The sequence below is a fragment of the Pan paniscus genome, chromosome 5, assembly GCF_029289425.2.
Source record: "Pan paniscus chromosome 5, NHGRI_mPanPan1-v2.0_pri, whole genome shotgun sequence".
Classification (NCBI taxonomy): Eukaryota; Metazoa; Chordata; class Mammalia; order Primates; family Hominidae; genus Pan; species Pan paniscus.
In genome coordinates this window covers 67,420,001-67,443,050 of record NC_073254.2, presented here as the reverse complement: position 1 = coordinate 67,443,050, position 23,050 = coordinate 67,420,001, and the positions used below count along the sequence as shown (strand labels likewise).

General features: G+C 43.6%; 1 pseudogene; it reads left to right on the top strand.

Moving 5' to 3' along the window:
- The first annotated feature begins 14,233 nt into the window (after positions 1 to 14,233).
- LOC129398097 (glutathione S-transferase A4-like) overlaps positions 14,234 to 23,050 on the top strand; it is a 43,424-nt pseudogene continuing 34,607 nt past the window's right edge.

Below are 23,050 nucleotides of genomic sequence, written 5' to 3'. Positions count from 1 at the left end.
TTGTTCCATGTAGGAGACCATGTTTGCTGGTAGCATGTCAAACCCAACTAATTCAGTCTTTTGTTAACATGTCTTATGTTAGAAAAGTAGAGAGAAATAATTTATAATCAATCACTGTAAATTTAAAGTTTTACTGAAGCTACAATAAGGCTATACTTTAAAGCTCTACTGGAACCCTTGGTTGTGTTATTATCATTGTTATCTTCCAACTTTAAAATATTCTTTCTCTGTTGTATTATACACTTAAAGCAAAAGTGATGCTACAGCTTTCTAAACTAGCAAATCAAAATTCAGGGCTAGCCAGGAGAGTTTTTAGTTCCAGTGACACATTCTTATCTGCTGGTTGTAATAAAGATAGGCCATTCTGATCCATTATTGAAGCTAAGGTAAATGTTAAGGATACTTCTATTGATAATATATTTAGAATTGACATCTTATATTCTGGCCCAAAACATCCCTAAAACTGGCGGTCTCCTAAATTCGCTCCTTATAATTTTTATTATCCAGAAAACTCACTAAAACCCTGCTTTTGCCTAACTATTCAAGTAATTGAGAAAAACGTGCTTGTTTTGCCTCAACGATCCAGAGTGACTGTTAACATTGTCAGTAGAATGTCACTGCAAAGAGACTGGCTCCCTTTACAAGGTGTATTCAGCAGATAAGACCATAGGGCAAAGGATGAATGCATGGGAGGAGAAACAAGATTATAAAGACCCTTGAAGGCTAGGTGTGATGGCTCACACCTGTAATCCCAGCACTTTGGGAGGCCAAGGTGGGAGGATGGCTTGAGCCCAGGAGTTCAAGACCAGTCTGAGCAAGACAGGGAGACCCTATCTTTACAAAAAATAGAAAAATTAATCTGGTGTGGTGACATGCACCTGTGGTCCCAGCTACTTGGGAGGCTGAGATGGGAGGATCCCTTGAACCCAAGAGGTCAAGGGCCCAGTAAGCCATGATCACACCATTGCACTGCAGCCTGGGCAACAGAGCAAGACCCTGTCTCAAAAAGAAAAAAAAAAAGGCAGTGGGGGGGGGTGGTTAAAACTGGAAGAAACTAAGGAGACGATCTGATTCTAAACCAATTCCTCATTTTATAGTTGAGGAAACTGACATCTCTTTGTGACCCTGCCTCAGGGCTGGAACCCACACATCTGGCACGTTGTTAAATTTGGGAATTGAAGGGGGGCCTTGCCAACTTGGACATCATGTCCCTGGCTGGGCCCAGTGCTGGGTGGGGGCAACTCCGAGGGAAGCTGCTCCCACCTCAGTTTGGCTACTGTTGGGGAGCGGGCCCAGGAGCATGTCCCCTGTGGCATGTTGGTGGTGGAGTGCAACACACCCATGATCAAGTGGTTGTATGAATTAAGGAAGACACGGGAGACCCCAGCAGCTGAAGGCTGGACTTCCACTGGACTCGGAATTTGCCACAGGACAGATCTTAAAGAAGCAATTGGCCCCTTGTCCTCTCTTGTATCCATTCCCTGGATTTGGGCATGTCAGAGGCTGCTCCCTGGTGTAAACTTGGTATGGAGACAAAGTCTTGGAGGCTGAACCAGCATCCTTGGGCAAGGACTGACCCTGGAGGGAGCTGTTCTTGACTTTGGACATCCTCACCCCCCCATCCCCACATACAAGGTTTTTGACATGAATGTACCTCTGCTTAGTTCCTCTTGTGGGGCTGCATTTGGGGTGCTTAGCCCCCGCCCACTGAGAGTGAAGGCCCAAGGGATCTCCCCAAGGCTGTCTCCCTGGTGGCTTTGTTTCTTCCTTCCTTCCTTGGCCTCTGACCTTTGCTGACTTCCTCCTCCTTACTCAGCAGGCTCTGGCTCCCTGGGAACTCACCTTGGGTTGGAGCAGGGAGGAGGGGGCCTATCTATTGCTTTTTCCAATCCTTCCTACTCCAGCTGGCCTAGGTGGGTAGACTACAAGAGGGACTGGTTAGTAGGCTGCACTGCTCTGACTTCCCTCCCGTTGATTAATAAACACAAACCCTTGTTTCTCAAGGTAGGGAAAAAAAGAAGGGGGGCCTTGAATTCTAGGAGTTCTGATCTTAAAAGAGGGTTAATGCAGATGATCTAACATGAGGAATTTACTTATAATTCTCTGGTCTTCCCTCTCCTTTCTCTATCCATAGCCACATACAACTCCAGCACTTTATTTATTCAGCCCCTGTTTTAAACATCATGTCCTGCAATGTATGCCTGCCCAGCAGTCCCTGGGGAGAACAACCCAGGGCCACACACTGAGCCCCAGAGGCAGGTTAATGGTTTTTGCTCTAGCCCAGCTTCTTAAATTTAATTTTCTTATACGTATGAATCTCCAGCAGATGGTGTTAAAAATGCAGGCTCTGACTCAGTAGGCCTGGCTCAGGGACTGAGATCCTGTATTTCTAAAAGGCTCCCAGGCACCACTGCTGCTGCTCCAAAATCACACTTCCAGAGAATGCCCTGCACTTCTATCAGAAGCAAGTTTGACTGCTTTTCTTACTTGTGAATGTTGCTGCAATCTGGAGATGTATGTGTGTGTATGTGGCATTTTTTGAGTCCTTGCTATGTTCAACAGCTTGCACACATTATCTCATTTCAACCTCATAACCAAATGAATTAAGCACTATTAGCCTCATTGTGCAGATAAGGAAACTGAAGCTCAGAGAGATTAAGAAACCTGTTCATGTGTGAGAGAGAGAGCTGAGATTTGAACCTGGGTCTTTTTTCCATTACCCAGAGCCTAACTCAGATTAATGTGTTCGGGTAAATGTGTTCTTCCACATTTTCTAAAAGATCTTGAGCTTTTTGTTTTTTTTTTTGAGATGAAGTTTCGCTCTTGTTGCCCAGGCTGGAGTGCAATGGCACGATCTTGGCTCACCACAACCTCCGCCTCCTGGGTTCAAGCGGTTCTCCTCCTTCAGCCATGTGCCACCACGCCCGGCTAATTTTGTATTTTTAGTAGAGACGGGGTTTCTCCATTGTTGGTCAGGCTGGTCTCAAACTCCTGACTTCAGGTGATCCACCCTCCTTGGCCTCCTAAAGTGTTGGGATTACAGGCGTGAGCCACTGCGCCCAGCTGCGGGCCTATTTTTTTTTTTTTTTTTTTTTTTAAATCAAAGGCTATTCTCCAACTAGCCAAAGGTCATCATGCTGTCTTCACTCCTTTCTGCTCAGCCCACCTTAGATATGTACTCAGGGCTGTGGGTGGGGGAATGCATCCCCACGGCTGGCTCATCTCAGGCGAAGCTGCACACAGGTGAAGTTTTCAAGCCCTGAGAGATAGGACTTAATTTCCAATGTTATAAGACCCATGTGAGGACACACCTGTTGGCCAATATCAGCATCAGAAAAACCAGAGCTGAGGAGATGGGCTTGAGTGCCTGCTCATCTTAGCTTCTAAGGTTCTGGACCGTCCAGCAGCAGAGTTCTCAGAGTGTTTGCATTTTGGGTGAAATCCAGAAAGCACTGCTCCTTCGTTCCCTGCTTCTTCATTTCCCACAGATGGGGTATATATTTCCATTGCACCTGTTCTTTTAAGCTTTGACAGTATACTTTTAAACAATCAGAATAACTGGGTTTACTTTTTGAAGTATAAACAAACTTGGTCTTCTATATTACTAAGCTGTGATTTAGCCTAATCTTTGTTGAAATTCCTTAGAGGTCAAGGAAAAAGGATTAAAGGACCTGGTTTAGGCCCTGAACTTATAATGTCATAAGGAAGAGAAGGATGAGAGGTCAGACAAACAAACTTATGTCTATTTGTACTCATTCAGAAAGGCTCTGTTTAATTCTTAATACCATATTGTACTTTTATTAAACACTTATTTCATTCTGACTTACCGTATAGTAGTCTGGATGTTTTTGATGGCAGGAACTACATCTTATTTATCTTTCAGTGCCCAGAGTACCTAACCTAGCACTTTATCCATAGCTCAGCCAGGGGCGGTGGCTCATGCCTATAATCCCAGCACTTTGCAAGGCTGAGGTGGGCCAATTGCTTGAGGCCAGGAGTTTGAGACCAGCCTAGCCAACATGGCAAAACCCCATCTCTACTAAAAATACAAAAATTAGCCAATCGTGGTGGTACATGCCTGTAATCCCAGCTACTTAGGAGGCTGCGGCACAAGAATCACTGAACCCAGGAGGCGGAAGTTGCAGTGAGCCGAGATCGTGCCACTGCACTCCAGCCTGGGTGACAGAGTGGTACTCCATTTCAAAAAAAAAAAAAAAAAAGAAGTAAATAAATAAAAGGAGCTTAATAAATGTTGATGTTGAAAGAAAGAATAAAAGACTGAACACAGGAATATTATCAAGTTTAGAAACTGGTATCCTAAAATAGTACATTGACAGTATCCACTACATTTATTGCACAGCCGATGTGCAGTATAGCACAGGGGGATGGATGAAACATGACCTGACCCTGCCTTCCAGGAGTTTACCACCTCCTCAGAATTTTGCAGTGTAGAATCTAGGGACAGAAGTTGGCTTTTGGCTGGGCGTGAGATTGTAAGATATATGGGGCCCCTTCTCTGCACTCAGCTGTTCTACAAGGAAGAGCTCCTCCTGGGAGGAGCTCGGGGTGGGGAATGGAGTCCTGCTGAGGCTTTTTGGACACCCTCTAGTTCAGTCCATTCATCATGCCTCCTGAGAGCCTAGTTTATTTATTTTTATTTATTTATTTTGAGACAGTCTGCCTCCATCACCCAGGCTGGAGTGCAGTGGCGCGATCTCGGCTCGCTGCAACCTCTGCCTTCCGGGTTCAAGCAATCTGAGAGCCTAATTTAGAATCCCATGGAGCCGAGGCTGAGAGACCAGGTACGGCGACTACTTGGCCAGAGCCAGCTATTTATGGGGCATGCAAACATTTGCTGAGATTTTTACAAGAAGTGGTAACTGCTTATCATTTGAGGTGCTGGCCTTCAAAGTTACATCCTTCTATCTCCCACGTGCCTTGAGAACATGCAGGGGGCAGGCAGGAGTGAAGTGGGGAAAACTATGCTGGCCCAAAGGCGTCACACGAAATTCCAAATTCACTACCACAAAGCACCAAACAATGAAAATTCTCCAATTATGCTCATAAATCACAAAATGAAGGCAAAAGCCACTCCAGATCTTTCTTTTAACACACCTTTTATTGCAATACTGAGTCAAATTTACAATAGTTTTAGCTTTCTTTTACAAAATATCAATTGCATTTACAACAAACATTTTTCAAAAGACATGGAGAACTAACAGACAAGCTAATCTTAGTAAAAGATACTCTAGAAAACACTAAATCGGTTTGTAATTCCTTTAAAGAGGCATGGAGGACTCTACTTGATATAGGTCACAGAGTGCAGCACGTATTTTATCTATTGCTTGCTTCCATCCTCAGGCCCCACAATAACCCTTTAAGGTGGGTAGTTCAACCACCACCCCCCATTTTAAGGATTAGGAGACTGAGGCTTAGATGGAATATGCTTGTGTCACTATAGTGAGGACTCGTGCCCCTGAGGCCCCAGAGACCCCTGCCTTTGAAAGAAGGGGATATTAACACTCACTTATCACTTCCATTTGAGAATTGTACAGAACATGGTCCTGTACTTGCATGGAGCAGATGAACAGGAGTGGATCCACACCTGGGTTTCTCAGTGTTCATTCCCTTGGTGAGGTCAGAACAGCTGTTAGCCCACATCCAGAAGGTTATGTTCCAAGGAGCAGAGGTTTCCCCTTTCACCCTGTGACTCCAGCTCTCCCAAAGTAAAAACTGCATCCCATCTCTAGTACCCAGACTGGTGTCCACTTGTCTGATATTGCCCGACCCCACTGCTTTATTCCAGCATATCCAAGGGCCCATATCTCTGCATCTCTTTGAATGTTGGCTCTGCAATGCCAGCAAGAAGCTTGCCCTATTTTTCTCATTTGAGAATGGCATTTTGCTGCCGCTCCTATCATCTGGGAGATTTTACTGTCATTGGCACGAGGTACAGCCATTGCTATCTCACCATCTTGACCAGGTCTCTGGGAAAGACATAATACCTAGAGCCAGAAAATCATGACACTCAGTGTTACATTAGGGACCCGTCTCCTGTGGGCAGCCCAGAGCTGAGTTTTCATTACTAAGAGAATAACTAGACAGAAAAAGGACCAGCCAGCCTGCATTTTAAGTGACCACTGCCTAGAAACAGCTTTCAGACCGGGAGCGGAGGCTTACACCTGTAATCCCAGCACTCTGGGAGGCTGAGGTGGGCGGATTGCCTGAGCTCAGGAGTTTGAGACCACCCCAGGCAACATGGTGAAACCCCGTCTCTACTAAAATACCAAAAATTAGCCAGGCATGGTGGCACGCTCCTGTAATCCCAGCTACTTGTAGGCTGAGGCAGGAGAATTGCTTGAGCCTGGGAGGCGGTGGTTGCAGTGAGCCGAGATCACACCACTGCACTCCAGCCTGGGCAACAGAGTGAGACTCTGCCTCAAAAAAAAAAAAAAAAAAAAAAAAACAGCTTTCTGGCAGCTACTAGAAGTGACCTTATCTGGATTCACAGGACAAACCAAAAGGTAACAGTCAGCGTGTCTAACTGGGGGAGCAGAATAGAACCATTGTATAAAGGGTTTTAACAGTAGTTCCTGTGCCCATGTTCTTTCACCCAGGATTAGTTTCAAATACAATTTGGTCTGATAAAGGTTTTAGTGAGACAGAACCACATGAGTTAACCAGACCAGCACCCCCACCAGCTTTACAGCTTTATCCCGTCTCTCAGAGCAGGTGGAGAGGGGTCAAATGGATCAGAGCTCTGTGCACTAAAAGGACAGTGGAGAGATGGCACTTCCCAAGTGTGCCCCGATACTGAACTTCAACAGTGCTGCTTTGTCTTTTTTGTTTTGTTTTGTTTGAGATGGAGTTTCACTCTTGTTGTCCAGGCTGGATTGCAGTAGCGTGATCTCGGCTCACTGCAACCTCAGCCTACTGGGTTCAAGCGATTCTCCTGCCTCAGCCTGCCGAGTAGCTGGGATTACAGGCACACGCCACCATGCCCGGCTAATTTTTTTATTAGTAGAGACTGGGTTTCACCATGTTGGCCAGGTCTCAAACTCCTGACCTCAGGTGATCTGCCCGCCTCGGCCGCCCAAAGTGCTGGGATTACAGGCATGAGCCACTGTGCTGGGCCCAGTGCTGCTTTATCTTTCTCAGAAGGCAGCCAGGTGGAGACCGGGTTGGGGAGTGGGGGTCCTTTGAGTGAGGCATCGCTTGTCAATGGTCCAGTGGCTTTTGATTTGCTGGTTGCCTGTCACCTGGTCAGTACCTGGAACATGGCCCTTTTACAAGGTGACTTTGCCCATGCCAGAAGCCACTGGGCATGCTGTCCTGTGGTGCTTTTGGCATGTCTGTGAACTCCTTAGCCACCCCACTTTTGACCTCTAAAAGCGTGGTAACTCCTTTAGCATCCTGCTTGGGTCACTGGTGGGGGCCAGGGAATTGACGAGTTCTCTTGTTAAGGAGAGATTAACAAGGCACAGTCTCTCCTCTCCCTCTTCTCATGTTTTCTCCACATTCATTTTATTGTAAGGTTCATGTTAAGGTTTGTTAGGATTGAGTCACTGAACCACCACATGGTTTCTTTCATCAGGGCATGTGGATTAACAAAGTGCCTTTTTATCATGGTGTCTCCCAAGACAGTAAAGTGATAAATTTTTAGGAAGTTCCTGCAATTTTCAACATGCAATAGCTCAAGAGTCAATGTAAAAGGACTGAATATTAATAGCAACTCAATACAGATGGGGCCCAGAGGGTGAAAAGACTGTGGCAAGAAAGGGCTAAGTTAACTTTCTTGGTATCAGACCTTGCTCTTGTTAATTGGACTCTACATGTGGCAACTAACCCACATTTCAGTGACACGACTATGCAATTTTTGCCAAGGGAAGAGTACACTTGTATAACGACTATAATTTTTTCTGTCTTTCCCAAATCACTTCAAAAACGTTTTTCTTCTCACCTACCTGAGGCTGCCAAGACCAGCTCGGTCAGGGAGACCCTAACCCAGCAGCGCTAGAGGAATTAAAAACACACACACAAAAATATAGTGGTGTGGAGTGGAAAATCAGAGGTCTCACAGCCTTCAGAGCTGAGAGACTTGAACAGAGATTTACCCACATATTTACTGACAGCAAGCCAGTGATAAGCATTGTTTCTATGGATCGTAGATTAACTAAAAGTATTCCTTACAGGAAACAAAGGGATGGGCCGAAATAAAGGGATGGGTTGGGCTAGTTATCTGCAGCTCCTTTACAATCAGCTACTTCTCCCCCGCTCCATTAATACCTAAACTTTTTCACCTTTTGGAGGAACATTAGAACAGGCACAGATCGCTTATGCTATTGTTTGCGGTTTAAGAATGCCTTTAAGTGGTTTTCTGCCCTGGGTGGGCCAGGTGTTCCTTGCCCTCATTCCAGTAAGCCCACAACCTTCCAGCGTGGGCATCATGGCCATCATGAACATGTCACAGTGCTGCAGAGATTTTGTTTATGGCCAGTTTTGGGGCCAGTTTATGGCCAGATTTTGGGGGCCTATTGCCAACATGATGCAATGGTCCTAGGACTGGGGCTGCAACTAGAAGTGCTGGAAGCAGGGATTTCTAAGCAAGGAACTGTCAGTGTTTGTCAGACCTTATGTCAGAATTCCTAAGGGCCTGATGGGGAAGGGTTGTGCCTTCATCCTGTCTAGCAAAATTGGGGCTGAATGAATGCAGCTATATTGCCTGGTGATAGAAATAGCTCACTAGTTCTCCACCTATGGAACTGTACCCCACCTGAATGGCAGTGGACTGAGGAGGAGGTACTTGCTAGACTAGTATTGCTGCCTGCAATCTAGACCAGCGCAGTGGCAGTTCTAATGCTCTTCCCAAAGGTGAAAAAGTTTAGGTATTAATGGAGCAGGGGAGAAGTAGCTGAGTGTAAAGGAATGAATAAATGGGTTATAAATGAAGGAAAATCCAACATTACATTAACACCTTGAAAGGGGCTCAGAGCAAGAGATGACATGTCTCTTAGCTCAATTATAGCAGATGTCTGAAAGGGTGCAGCTATATGTTTGCTCCTGCTTTTGGAACTGATTGAAAGGAAATCTGCAAACCTGAGTGACCTCTCTCTGAAGACATTAATGAGAGGTGACAGCATGCTGGCAGCCCTTGCTCACTCTTGGTGCCTTCTGCGCACACTCTGGCCGTGCTTGAGGAGCCCTTCAGCCCGCTGCTGCATTGTGGGAGCCCCTCTCTGGGCTGGCCGAGGCTGGAGCTGGCTCCCTCTGCTTGTGGGGAGGTGTGGAGGGAGAGGCACGGATGGGAACCAGGGCTGCGCGGTGCTCATGGGCCAGCATGAATTCTGGGTGGGTGCAGGCTCCCTGCCCTCCCCCCGCCCCATGGGCTCCCGTGCTGCCCGAGCCTCCCTGACGGGTGCTGCCCCCTGCTCCGCTGTGCCTCATCCCATTGACCGCCTAAGGGCTGAGGGGTGCAGGTGTGTGGTGCAGGACTGGCAGGCACCTCCACCCACATGGCCTCGGTGCGGGATCCACTGGATGAAGCCAGCTGGGCTCCTGAATCTGGTGGGGACTTGGAGACTTTTATGTCTAGCCAGAGGATTGTATATGCACCAATCAGCACTCTGTGTCTAGCTTGGGGTTCGTGGATGCACTAATCAGCACTCCGTATCTAGATAATCTGGTGGAGACTTGGAGGACTTTTATGTCTAGCTAAAGGATTGTAAATGCACCAATCAGTGCTCTGTGTCTAGCTCAAGTTTGTAAATGCACCAATCAGCACCCTGTGTCTAGCTCAAGGTTTGTAAATACACCAGTCAGCGCTCTGTGTCTAGCTCATCTAGTGGGGACTTGGAGAACTTTTGTGTCTAGCTAAAGGTTTGTAAACACACCAATCAGCACCCTGTCAAAATTGGCCAATCAGCTCCCTGTAAAATGGACCAATCAGCAGAATGTGGGTGGGGCCAGATAAGGGAGTAAAAGCAGGCTGCCCCAGCCAGCAGTGGCAACCTGCTTGGGTCCCCTTCCACACTGTGGAAGCTTTGTTCTTTCACTCTTTGCAATAAATCTTGCTGCTGCTCACTCTTTGGCTCCACACTACCTTTATGAGCTGTAACACTCACCGTGAAGGTCTGCAGCTTCGCTCCTGAAGCCAGCGAGACCATGAACCCACCAGAAGGAACAAACTCCAAACACGTCCAAACATCAGAAGGAACAAACTCCAGACACGCCATCTTTAAGAACTGTAACGCTCACTGCGGGGGTCCGTGGCTTCATTCTTGAAGTCAGTGAGACCAAGAACCCACCAATTCCGGACACATTTTGGCGACCCAGAAGGGATTATTGCCTATCACCAAGCAGTAAGACTATCACCAAGTGGTGAGACCATTGCCTATCATTGAGCGGTAAGACTGTCACCTATTGGCAAGCAGTGAGTACCATTGGACCCCTTTTGCTTGCTATTCTGTCCTATTTTTCCTTAGAATTTAGGGGCTAAATACCTGGCACCTGTCGGCCAGTTAAGGGTGACTAGCGCGGCCGCAGGCCTAAAGACACAGGTGTCAGGCTTTCTGGGAAAGGGCTCTCTAACAACCCCTGACTCTTCAGAGTTGGGAGCGTTGGTTTGCCTGGAACTGGCTTCTGCTTTTCCTGTACTTCTGGGCTGAGCTGAGAGTCAAGAGAGAGGAAAGCCATTCAGCTCCGGGGTCCTGACAACAAGTTGGTTGACCCTGTGGTCATGAGCGGAACTCTCGAAGGCATGTCACCTAAGCGAGACTCGCCCATCTATCCTGTCTATCCTGACCCTTGCCCCCTAGGTCCTAATGCCTGCCAGACAAACTTCCTCTTGCCTCTCTTCTCAGATTAGTCCCACTTCTAAAAATCGCTCCCTGTCTCTGGGGCTTTTCTAGTTTCTCCTATAAGAATGACTTCTAGTATAAACTCCAAGACTCTGTTAACTTCTTTAGGCACCCTGGCTCACCAATCAGAAAGACATAATTATTGCCCAAAGCCCCGTCATAGGGGGGACTACCTGGAATTTTAGGATCCCTCCTCAGACTAACAGGCCTAACAAAAGCTATTCCTGAAGCTAGGATATGGGGAGCCCCAGAAATTGTATCCTTCCTATTCATATAAGTGAGCACAAAAGGTGTCACATTCCAACCCTGGAGATCCCTTCCCTCCCTCAGGGTATGGCCCTCCACTTCATTTTTGGGGCATAACATCTTTATAGGACACGGGTAAGGTCCCAATACTAACAGGTGAATGCTTAGGACACTAACAGGTTTTCAAGAATGTGTCGGTAAGTGCCACTGAATCCGATTTTTCTCAGCCCTCCTTGTGGTCTAGGAGGACAGGCAAGGGTGTAGGTTTTTGAGAATGCATCAGTAAGGGCCACTAAATCCGACCTTCCTTGGTCCTCCATGTGGTCTGGGAGGAAAATTAATGTTTCTGCTGCTGCGTCAGTGAGCGCAACTGTTCTGATCAGCAGGGTCCAGGGACCGTTGCAGGTTCTTGGGTAGGGGTTGTTTCTGCTGCTGCATCAGTGAGTGCAACTATTCCGATCAGCAGGGTTCAGGGACTGTCATGGGTTCTTGGGCAGGGGGAGAAATAAAACAAACCAAAACCACAGGCAGTTTTGTCTTTCAGATGGGAAACACTCAGCATCAACAGGTTCACCCTTGAAATGCATCCTAAGCCATTGGGACCAATTTGACCGACAAACCCCAAAAAAGAGGTGGCTCATTTTTTTCTACACTACAGCCTGGCCCCAATATTCTCTCTCTGATGGGGAAAAATGGCCACCTGAGGGAAGTACAAATTACAATACTATCCTGCAGTTTGACCTTTTCTGTAAGAGGGAAGGCAAATGGAGTGAAATACCTTATGTCCAAGCTTTCTTTTCATTGACAGAGAATACACAACAATGCAAAGCTTTCAATTTACATCCCACAGGAGGACCACTCAACTTACCCCCATATCATAGCCTCCCTATAGCTCCCCTTCCTATTAATGGTAATCCTCTTCTAATCTCCCCTGCCCAGAAGGAAATAAGTAAAGAAATCTCCAAAGGACCACAAATGCCCCCAGGCTACTGGTTATGTCCCCTTCAAGCTGTAGGGGGAGGGGAATTTGGCCCAAACCGGGTACATGTCCCCTTCTCCCTCTCTGACTTAAAACAGATCAAGGCAGACCTGGGGAAGTTTTCAGATGATCCTGATAGGTACAGAGATGTCCTACAAGGTCTAGGGCAAACCTTCAACCTCACTTGGAGAGATGTCATGCTACTGTTAGATCAAACCCTGGCCTTTAATGAAAAGAATGCAGCTTTAGCTGTAGCCTGAGAGTTTGGAGATACCTGGTATCTTAGTCAAGTAAAAGACAGAATGACAGCTGAAGAAAGGGACAAATTCCTTACTGGTCAGCAAGCCATCCCCAGTATGGATCCCCACTGGGACCTTTACTCAGATCATGGGGACTGGAGTCGTAAACATTTGTTGACCTGTGTTCTAGAAGGACTAAGGAGAATTAGAAAAAAGCCCATGAATTATTCAATGATGTCCACCATAACTCAGGGAAAGGAAGAAAATCCTTCTGCTTTCCTCGAGCAGCTATGGGAGGCCTTAAGAAAATATACTCCCCTGTCACCCGAATCACTCGAGGGTCAATTGATTCTAAAAGATAAGTTTATTACCCAATCAGCCACAGCCGCAGATATCAGGAGAAAGCTCCAAAAGCAAGCCCTGGGCCCTGAAGAAAATTTGGAGGCATTATTAAACCTGGCAACCTCAGTGTTCTATAATAGGGACCAAGAGGAACAGGCCCAAAAAGGAAAAGCGAGATCAGAGAAAGGCCACAGCCTTAGTCACGGCCCTCAGGCAAACAAACCTTGGTGGTTCAGAGAGGACAGAAAACGGAGCAGGCCAATCACCCGGTAGGGCTTGTTATCAGCGTGGTTTACTAGGACACTTTAAAAAAGATTGTCCAATGAGAAACAAGCTGCCCTCTCGTCCATGTCCACTATGCTGAGGCAATCACTGGAAGGTGCACTGCCCCAGAGGACAAAGGTGCACTGCCCCAGTGAGACCAAGAACTCACCAATTCTGGACACATTAATACAATATGATGGACTGGACTAATTATTACTGATTGAATGGGATTCTAGTAATGTGGCAGTACTTTTTAAGTTGTATGTCCTTTTAATGTTCAAACACCTTGGTGTTCAAAGGTGGGGGAGGGTAGCCTGTGCTATTGTGAAATACATATTTGGTCTTCCTCTGCTTTTCTGGCATACAACTCCTAAATTCGTGGAATCTCTACAGTGCTGTCTTTTGTATGCTAATGTTAACTGATAGCTGCAGGATGGGGCTGTTCAATTGGAAGGACAAAGACATGGTTAAAGGGTTGGGACTTTCAGCCCCAAACCCCAACCTCTATGTAGCGAAGAGGGCCAATGGCTTAATGAACCATGCTTACATAATGAAGCCCAATAAAAACCCAGGACTGGATTCCTGGAGTTTGAGGAGAGCTGAACAGGTAAAGGTTCCTGGAGGGTGACAGGCCTAGGGAGTATATGGAAGCTCCATGCCTCTTCCCCACAACTCACCCTATGCCTCTCTTCATCTATATCCTTGGTAATACCCTTTATAGTAAACTGGTAAACTTCAGTGTTTTTTTGAGTTCTGTGAGCTGCTCCAGCAAATTAATTAAACCCAAAGAGGGGGTTGTGGGAATCCCAACTTGAAGCTGATTGGTCAGAAGTTCTGGAGGCCTGGACTTATGACTGGTGTCTGAAAGGGAGGCAGTTTGGGGACAGAGCCCTCACTCTCCGGGATCTGATGCTGTCTCCGGGTGGATAGTGTCAGAATTAAGTAGGAGGACACTCAGCTGGTGTCTGCTGCAGAATTAATTGCTTGCTTGCTGGTGGGGAGAAATCCCCACATATTATGGGGTCGCAGAAGTCTTCTATGTTGATTGTTTTTGTGTTTCCAGCAGAGGAAAAATATGGTGTGAGGTTTTTTTTGAAACAATATACATAATTTGTTCTTTCTTTTTTCTTAAATTATGAGCTAGAGCATTTATAGGGTAGGGTGCAAATGCATTTATGTGCAATTTTAAGACTAATTATAAAGACCACTAATTCTGCTTAAGAAATAGAACATTGTTGGCATCCTGGAAACCTTAAATGCTCCTCCCCAATAACAACCCCATTCTCCTCACTAGAAGTAACCATTATCCTGCTTCCTTGGTAATTATTTTCTTGCTTTTCTTCATAGTTTCACCTCCTATGTATGCATCCCTCAACACTAGTTTTGTTTTACCCGTTTTGGAATTGCTATAAATGGGGAAGAAATGCCATATAGCTGGTCAGTATATTGTTTAATTTTTTTTAATATCCTTTAGAAAACTTTGAGCCAGGAATCATGGCAGCCAGACCCAAGCTCTACTACTTTCATGGCAGGGGCAAGATGGAGTCCATCCCCCTGGCTGCTGGCTGCAGGCTGCAGCTGGAGGGGAGGCTGGTTCCTGACTGGGATTGGGAAGGATGGTAATTTGGGTGGGAATGAAGTGGCCTCCTTTCCGCTTCAAGCTTTGGAATGGTGCCTACAGGCTGTATCTATTCTTTTCCTTTCCAATTGTCTTCCTTTGTAAGAGGTGAGGGAGGGATCACAGGATGATGGAGGATTAGGGAGGATTGGGGGAGCTGTGGGGCGAGGTCATGTTCTAGAAGCTTCATAGGGGCTAAAAAGATTTTTGTGGATCACAAGACAAAGAAGAGAGAGGAGACCCACATCTGTCTCATTCTCTCCATTGGGACCGGCTGTTTTTCTGGGGTCTTTCAGCTCTGCCTCAGCACCCCAGTCATGTAGTACTCATGGCTGCCAGCTGGAATGTTAGGCCTAGCTGCAGTCTGGCCTCCCCCTTAACTCCTCCCTGAAAGATCTACCTCATGGGATCTTTCCTTAACTCTGAATTCCCTCCACACTGACTTTTCCATAGATTTTCACAAGTGCCTTGGAATTATTTTATGCAGATGTAGGCTTCCTTTTCCCTATCTCAATGCCAACTTCTCTAGAGCAAGGACTCATTACTTTGTTTGTTTTTCTCTATTCCCTTTTAGGGACATCTCCACTTAAACTGCTTACCCACATCTCAAGGTTTGCGGGGACCAAAAAAATCAATGTTTCTCACAAAAGCTTTAGAAACATCATCAACAAATCATGATAATCTCACCTGATTAAAGATCTCTGGATTCCTTTCATTGAACATATGAGCATTAAAGAGAAATTTAACTTGTCTTTATATGAAGGAAAAATAACAGAAGAGGAAGAAGAAAGAGAAGAGGAAAAATCACTGGGGAAGTTGGAGAAAGGACATAAGTTTGGAAGGAAGGAAGAACTTAGGTGAAGAAAACGAAAAAGAGGAATGGGAGCAAAAATAAAAAAATCAACAAAAAACAAAATCTCTTTGTTTTCTTGAGGACTTTAAAGTTGGAATAATGTCTCTTTATCTTTTATTTAGTTTGAAGAAGAATTTCTTGAAACAAGAGAATAATATGAAAAGTTGCAGAAGGGTAAGCCTAGATTTGTTCAATATTATCTTATTAGAGAAAAATGGAAAACCTGCTTTGGGAAGTATTTGTTTTGATAAAAGAGACAGAGCTCTAGAATGGCTACTGCTAGAAAAGGCAAACACATAGCATGACTGCTAACATTGATTGGCTGTTCATCATGTTCCTGACACACAGCTTAATTTGCATCAGCAAAGGCCACACCAGTTAGCCTTCAGAAACTCTTATCAAGTAGGTCATGACGGTGACTTTGGTTAAGAGGATAGAATGAAACTCATATGTGTCAGAGCTAATTGGTTTAATTCTTCCCATCTCACTGAAGAATCCTTTAAGAATCCCCACACCCCTGCACCCCCCTAATCCCCGCCATGTTAGCCAGGCTCATCTCAAACTCCTGACCTCAAGTGATCCGCCCACCTCGGCCTCCCAAAGTGCTGCAATTACAGGCGTGAGCCACTACACCCAGTCAACACCCTAATCTTTGAGAATCAGAAGCACTTATACTATAACATAGTTACAGTAAATGTAGAAAATCTTAAATAATCATGTTAACCAACACACAAAAGTGCATGAGACTACCAAATGAATCTCAGATTTAACATGAAGCAAATGATAGCCATTTCCTCAACAACTAGGGTCTTTAATTCATTACTTTTGATAGAATCTAAAAATCACAGATAGAAATTAGAAGTGAAACATCCTTAGATTTACTGCAACCACTGAACAAGGGTATCTTAACCTCTCTTTGCTCAAACCACAGATGGACGCTTGCTTTTCGGCCAAGTGCCTTTGGTTGAAATGGATGGAATGGTGCTGACACAGACTAGAGCCATCCTCAACTATCTTGCTGCGAAGTACAACTTCTATGGGAAGGACCTGAGGGAAAAAGTCAGGTACCATAGTGTTCATTACTCTACTTGATTCTTAGACAAGCTTCTTCACTTCTCCACCAACTGAGACCTGGTTCAGGTGTACCTTTCAATCTGGATTGAGACAAAAAAGACAAATGGGACAAAGGGGAAATGACTTGCTAGACCTGGCATGCCTTGTACTTATTCTTTTTTTTTTCTTTTGAGACAGGTCTCGCTCTGTTGCCAGGCTGGATTGCAGTGGTGTGATCTCAGCTCACTGCAACTACCACCTCCTGGGTTCAAGCAATTCTCATGCCTCAGCCTCCTGAGTAGCTGGGACCACAGGCATGTGCCACCATGCTCAGCTAAATCTTGTATTTTTAGTAGAGACAGGGTTATGCCACGTTGGCCAGGCTGGTTTCAAGCTCCTGGCCTCAAGTGATCCACCTGCTTTGGTCTCCCAAAGTGCTAGGTTTATAGGCATGAGCCACCATGCCCGGCCACCTTGTACTTACTCTTAATAAGTACTCCACATCCCCCTTTTCTGTGTACTACTCATAGTGCACTGAATGCTGCATTCAACATTCTCATATTCTCTCCCTACTCCTAACAAAATATGTTCTTAGAAAATAAACTGGTAAGCTATTCTACATGAAGGTAGAAATGACTGATTCATCACACACATACTGAGCATTGTATCAATGATCTGTTGACTATAAATAATGCTCTAAAACATATCACCTTGAAACACAGTTACCTAAATCAGCAAGCATTTGTTATTGCTCACCTGTCTATGGGTGAGCAAGTATCTGAGTGGCCTATCTGGATCAAGCTTGACTTAGCTAGGCTGCACTCACTCGTGTCTATAGTTAGCTAGGTAGCTCTGGTCGTGGGTGTTGGCTATCAATTGGGATATGAATAGACCATGTATCTCTCATCCTCTCATCCTGAGCTTGTTCTCATGGCAGCAAGGCAGAGTTCTGAGAGTGAGAGTGAAAGCATACTGGCCTCCTAAGTTCTGGGTTCAGAATTGGCACCTCATCATTTCTACCTCATTACACTCATTAAAGGAAGCCACAAATAGACTGGGAAATAGACCCCATCTATTGATGGGAGGAGCTGCCAAGTTTCATCACAAATACAAGAAGGTGAAGTTTTTTGGCCTTTTTTTGACCTCTGTATACCACAAACATCTATGCTACACTGGGCACTGTGCTAGGCCTGTCAGAAAATGATTGGGTAATTATTCACGCGGATAGTTTAGTTTCATAAGAAATAACTAGACTTAAGACAAAACAAATACTTGCAACTATAAACTCTTACCGGGATTTGGGGTCCTGGGGCCTTTTCAGAGGTCCCTAAACAGTCATCACTATGAGCACGGACACAGTGTGGGTGGTCAGTATGCACAGAAGATGCTGAGGGAGAAAGCCCAGGGCTCAATTGTTCAGAAAAAGGAGAAAGAACATAACATAGGAATGAGCAACGTCCATAAAAAGTAGCAGCCCATGCCAACTTTCCCATATCTTCATCTTTAAAACAGGCTTAGTCATTCCAACCTGTAATTCTGAAGGTATATGGCAAGAGAAGCAATGTCAAACAGTATGTGAACATGGTACTTTTGTAAATAAGTACAAATATGCAAACACAGTCTGTTTCTTATTGTTTTGATGCAAAGTTTTTAATTGGTCTTTAAAAATCTCCTTGGTTTTTTTCTAAGACATGCTCTGAGGTATAGATGGTGTTGTTAATATTCTTTTTCTTTGGGTTAGCCATAAATTGTAGTAAACTAAAGCAAGTGGGCTAGGTGACACTAACATGAAAGAAAAATTATTTGTAATTCAAATAGGACAATGAAAGTATATTACTCAATTTTTTCTTTTTCTTTTTCTTTCTTTCTTTCTTTTTTTTTTTTTTTTTTGAGACAGAGTCATGCTCTGTTGCCCAGGCTGCAGTGTACTAGCATGATCTTGGCTCACTGCAACCTCTGCCTCCTGAGTTCAAGTGATTCTCCTGCCTCAGCCTCCCAAACAGCTGAGACCACATGCATGTGCCACCACGCCCTGCTGACTTTTATATTTTCAGTAGAGACAGGTTTCACCATTTTGGCCAGGCTGGTCTCAAACTCCTGTCCTCAAGTGATCCACCCACCTTGGCCTCCCAAAGCACGAGATTACAGTGTGAGCTACCATGCCAGGCCTTTTTTTTTTTTTTTTTTTTTTAATTTTTAAGAGATGGCATCTCAGTATGTTGCCCAGGCCAGACTCAAACTGCTGGGCTCAAGCAATCCTCCCGTCTCAGCCTCCCGCATAGCTGGGCCATAGATGTACCACTAAGCCTGGCTCCATTATTCTTTTATGCTGTTAAAAAGAAAAAGACTACAGAAGACCATTAAAACAAATTCATTAAGCAATTAGCATATAATGGGGAATACAAAGACACTCTTGAAGACATAACCAGCACAGCATGAATGTACTAATAGGCCAGTAAATAATGGCAATATAGATACTATGGTTTGTTTGTTTATTTATTTATTTAGTGCTTGGCAGTGAAAGGAAAACTTTAAAGGGAAGGAAATACAACAGTTTGACCTGACTAGGAAATTAAACTTTTCTTTCTCAGTTGCCAGGTCAACAGAAGACCTGTTAAATTATCTGTCTTCTCTAAGTAAGTGAAAATGTTCTGGTACTAATTGTTTTGTAGTTTTAATAAACTTCACTGAGTTTAGTTTTTAAAGCCATAATAATCAATTATTTGTTTATGGCAGATTTCAACTTAAGGGCATTCATGAATTCTTTCATACATCCTTTTATTCAATAAGCATTTCCAGAGACTCTACTATATCCTGGGCACTTGGCTGGTTCTGGAGCTAGAAATCATTCATGAGAGTGGAAGCTTAAGAGGAAAAATAAAAATTATTTTTTCCTGCATCTATTTGTACTAGAGAAGTGTTGGATTAAGAACCCTGTACTCAAAAGATCTCCACCTGAGGGTCAAATGGTTGTTTTGTCAGGATCAACATGTAAGTTGATGGCACCCTGGACCTGATGATGATGATAATGGTGGCCCCCTTCAAATCCCCCGAGGAAAAACAGGAGACCCTTGCTTCCATCATGTAGAAAGCTAAAACTCAGTACTTGCCTGCCTTTGAAAAGGTAGGCTTCAGGGATCCAGGGCTTTTACCTTTTCTGTTTCTGAGAATATTTCAAGAGTGAATATCTGAAAAGACACACAGAGGCCATGTTAGAGCTTTACTGCTTTTGGATCAAAACTTTAAAAAGGATTCCAGAACAAATTATAGGTAAAATTATGGAACCTCCAACAAAATAGAGTTGGAATATACCAAGTACAATGAAAGTATACAGCATTTCTGTTCTGTCTTTTAAATTAAGACATCAGCCCAAGGTGTGACCACCTTGAATACTGTCAGGTATTTTTTTAGGTCTAATACTAGAGGCTAATCATGCCTCAATCAAAAGATAAAGTCTCTCTCTCTCTCTCCATTTTTTTTTTTTTTTAAGACAGAGTCTCACTCTGTCACCCAGGCTGGAGTGCAGTGGCGTGATCTTAGCTCACTGCAACCTCTGCCCCCCCAGTTCAAGCGATTCTCCTGCCTCAGCCTCCCGAGTAGCTGGGACTACAGGCGTGTGCCACCATGCCTAGCTAATTTTTGTATTTTTAGTAGAGACACGGTTTCACCATGTTGGCCTTGGTCTCGAACTCCTGGTCTCAAACTCCCGACCTCAGATGATCCGCTTGCCTCAGCCTCCCAAAGTGCTGGCATTACGGGTGTGAGCCACTGCACCAGGCAATCAGCCATTTTTTTAAGGAGCTCTTGTTCCTTTTATGTTTAACTTTTTCATGCCATAGTAGTCCTAGAGAATTATGATATTTGTATGGCGTTGGCACAGACAGGCAAAGCAGCTGGCAGCTGGAAGAGACTGCTTTGGGGGCTCCATCACTCCAAGCCTCTTTTGACAACCTGAAGAGCTTGCTCTTCAAATATTCTCTTATTGGCCAGGTGCCGTGGCTCACACCTGTAATCCCAGCACTTTGGGAGGCCAAGGCGGGTGGATCACCTGAGGTCAGGAGTTTGAGACCAGCCTGGCCAACATGGTGAAACCCCGTCTCTACCAAAAATACAAAAAATTAGATGGGTGTGTTGGCAGGCTCCTGTAATCCCAGTTACTCAGGAGGCTGAGGCAGGAGAATCGCTTGAACCCGGGAGGTGGGGGTTGCAGTGAGCTGATATTGCACCATTGCACTCCAGCCTGCGTGACAGAGCGAGACTCCATCTCAAAAAAAAAACAAAAAAAAAACAATTCTCTGTTATTGACACACAGCAGTGAAGTGTGGCACCTGGGTAGTGCATTCTGGCCCAAATAACCCTCCTTAATCGGATGTTGGATTATTTAAAAGAACACTCATTTATAAGACTATTTTATTTAACTTGGAGTTGGATATAATAGTTTTTGAAAATGTACCTTAGTGTCTATTATAGTTTGTTCCCAGAGAATCTTTTAAGAAGGTGGAACTATATGATTCATTTATATCATAGTTGTTATTTCTGAAATAAGTAGATGCTAAATACTTGGGTCTAGTCTTTGGTCAGGGCTATGTTACTTCTATTCTGTAAGACACAATGTAATTTTGATTGTGTTTTGGATTTAAATTAAAAGTTACTAATTTCCTTATGTTGAGTCAAAGAACTGGGAACTATTCAAAATTGATATCACCCTCCCTTGCCATTGAGACTTGGGCTTGTGTTATTTTTTTAGTTGCCAAACCATCTTTTCATGATATTCCTTCTGATCAAGAGAATATATCCTGGAGGCTGCTGTTTCAAACAAAGCATTCTCTCTGGGGCTTTGGGATAGACCTTTTCTCTGTGTGAAAGTGAACGATACTGAGCAGAAAACAAACCCTGCTTCTCTGATTCACCTATTACTAGATAACTAAACTGCTTTTTCCAAATCAAAGAATACTGTACTTCAACATAATACTTCAATTCAATAATGTAGATGCTGTATTTTGAAATATGTGAAGTCCAAGTTTTTGTATTTAGATGTCAAATTTTATTTCTGAAAATGAGGTGAGTTTTAAAAATTATTTTATAAGAAGTAGATGTTCATTATATAAAAAATTAGTACAGAACTGTAGAATGTAGAAAGAAACCACTACTATCCTCACCACCCAAAGATAAATCTTAGTATTATTTTTATATGGTTCCTCCTAGTCTTTCCCCTATAAATACATTTTTATTTGTTTTTTGGACTTTTAGATAATTATGATTATATAGAAGATAATTTTGCCTGGTATTCCATTACAATTAACCCCTGATCAACATGGGAGTTGGGGCATATAACTTTTGACTTCTCAAAAACTATGAATAGCCTACTGTTGAATGGAAGCCTTACTGATAACATAAACAGTGGATTAACACATATTTTGTAGCTATATGTATTAAGTACTGTATTCAAAGTAAGCTAAAGAAAAAACTTTATTAAGAAAATCATAAAGAAGAGAAAATATATTTACTATTCATTAAGTGGAAATGGATCATCATAAAGGTCTTCATCCTCATCATCTTCACATTGAGTAGGCTGAGAAGGAGAAAGAGGAGGGGTTGGTCTTGCTGTCTCAGGGGTGGCAGAAGTGGAAGAAAATTCATGTATAAGTGGACCTGTATAGTTCAAACCTGTGTTGTTCAAGGGTCAACTGTATTTAAAATATTTTCAGAAGCAGAACTGCTATGTACCTACTACTTGGCAGTAACAAATGTCAGTACTTTTATTTTCTTGCTTAGGAACTTTACTTTCTCCTTAAAACAAATGTATATAGATAGCTAAATCCTCCTTTGAACTGTACTCAAACATTATACCCTTCCTCTCTCCCTTCTCAGAGGCAACCACTATCAGAAATTTGATGTAAGTTCTTTCTCTTCATTTTTAAAAATTGAGACCTGGCTTTGAGCTGTTTTAAAAGTGCTTACAGTGTGGATCTTAAAATATTTTTATGTACATAGCATCATACTATAAGTTTATTCTACTACTTGTTTTTATCAACCAACTTTATGTTTTTGAGCCTTATAGGCAAATATCTTGTCATTGCTAATACATTTGTATTTACCCCTTTCGCTTTATTTTATTTATTCTATTTACAAAAACAAAACTTTTTTTTGAGTTTTCCTCTGTTTTTCTAGATCCTGGTAGATGATCTGGTTTTCTTTATTCACAACTTTTCTTCTACGGTTCAGAAGGTAAACATTTCTTTCTGAAACTATTAATATTTATCCTTCTCTTGATAGGACAAAGATTCAACTTTTCTCCAAACTTTTCTTTCTGTTTCTGTTTTTGTTAAATAATAGTTTAGATCCAACGTGTTTTTAAACTTCTTCTAATTTTTTTTTAAGCCACTACTTATATATATTTATCAGCACATTTAACTGATTCCTTGGCTCACCATTGCTCCTTGCTTCTCACGCCTTTCTTCTGGGTGCTTTTTCCTTCTAAGGGAAGAACATTTTTTTTGGAGTTCTTTCAGGAAAGGTCTGTAAGTGGTTAACTCTTTCAGTCTTTGCTAGAAAATATCTTTATTTTTACCTTTACACTAAAATAATTATTTAGATGGT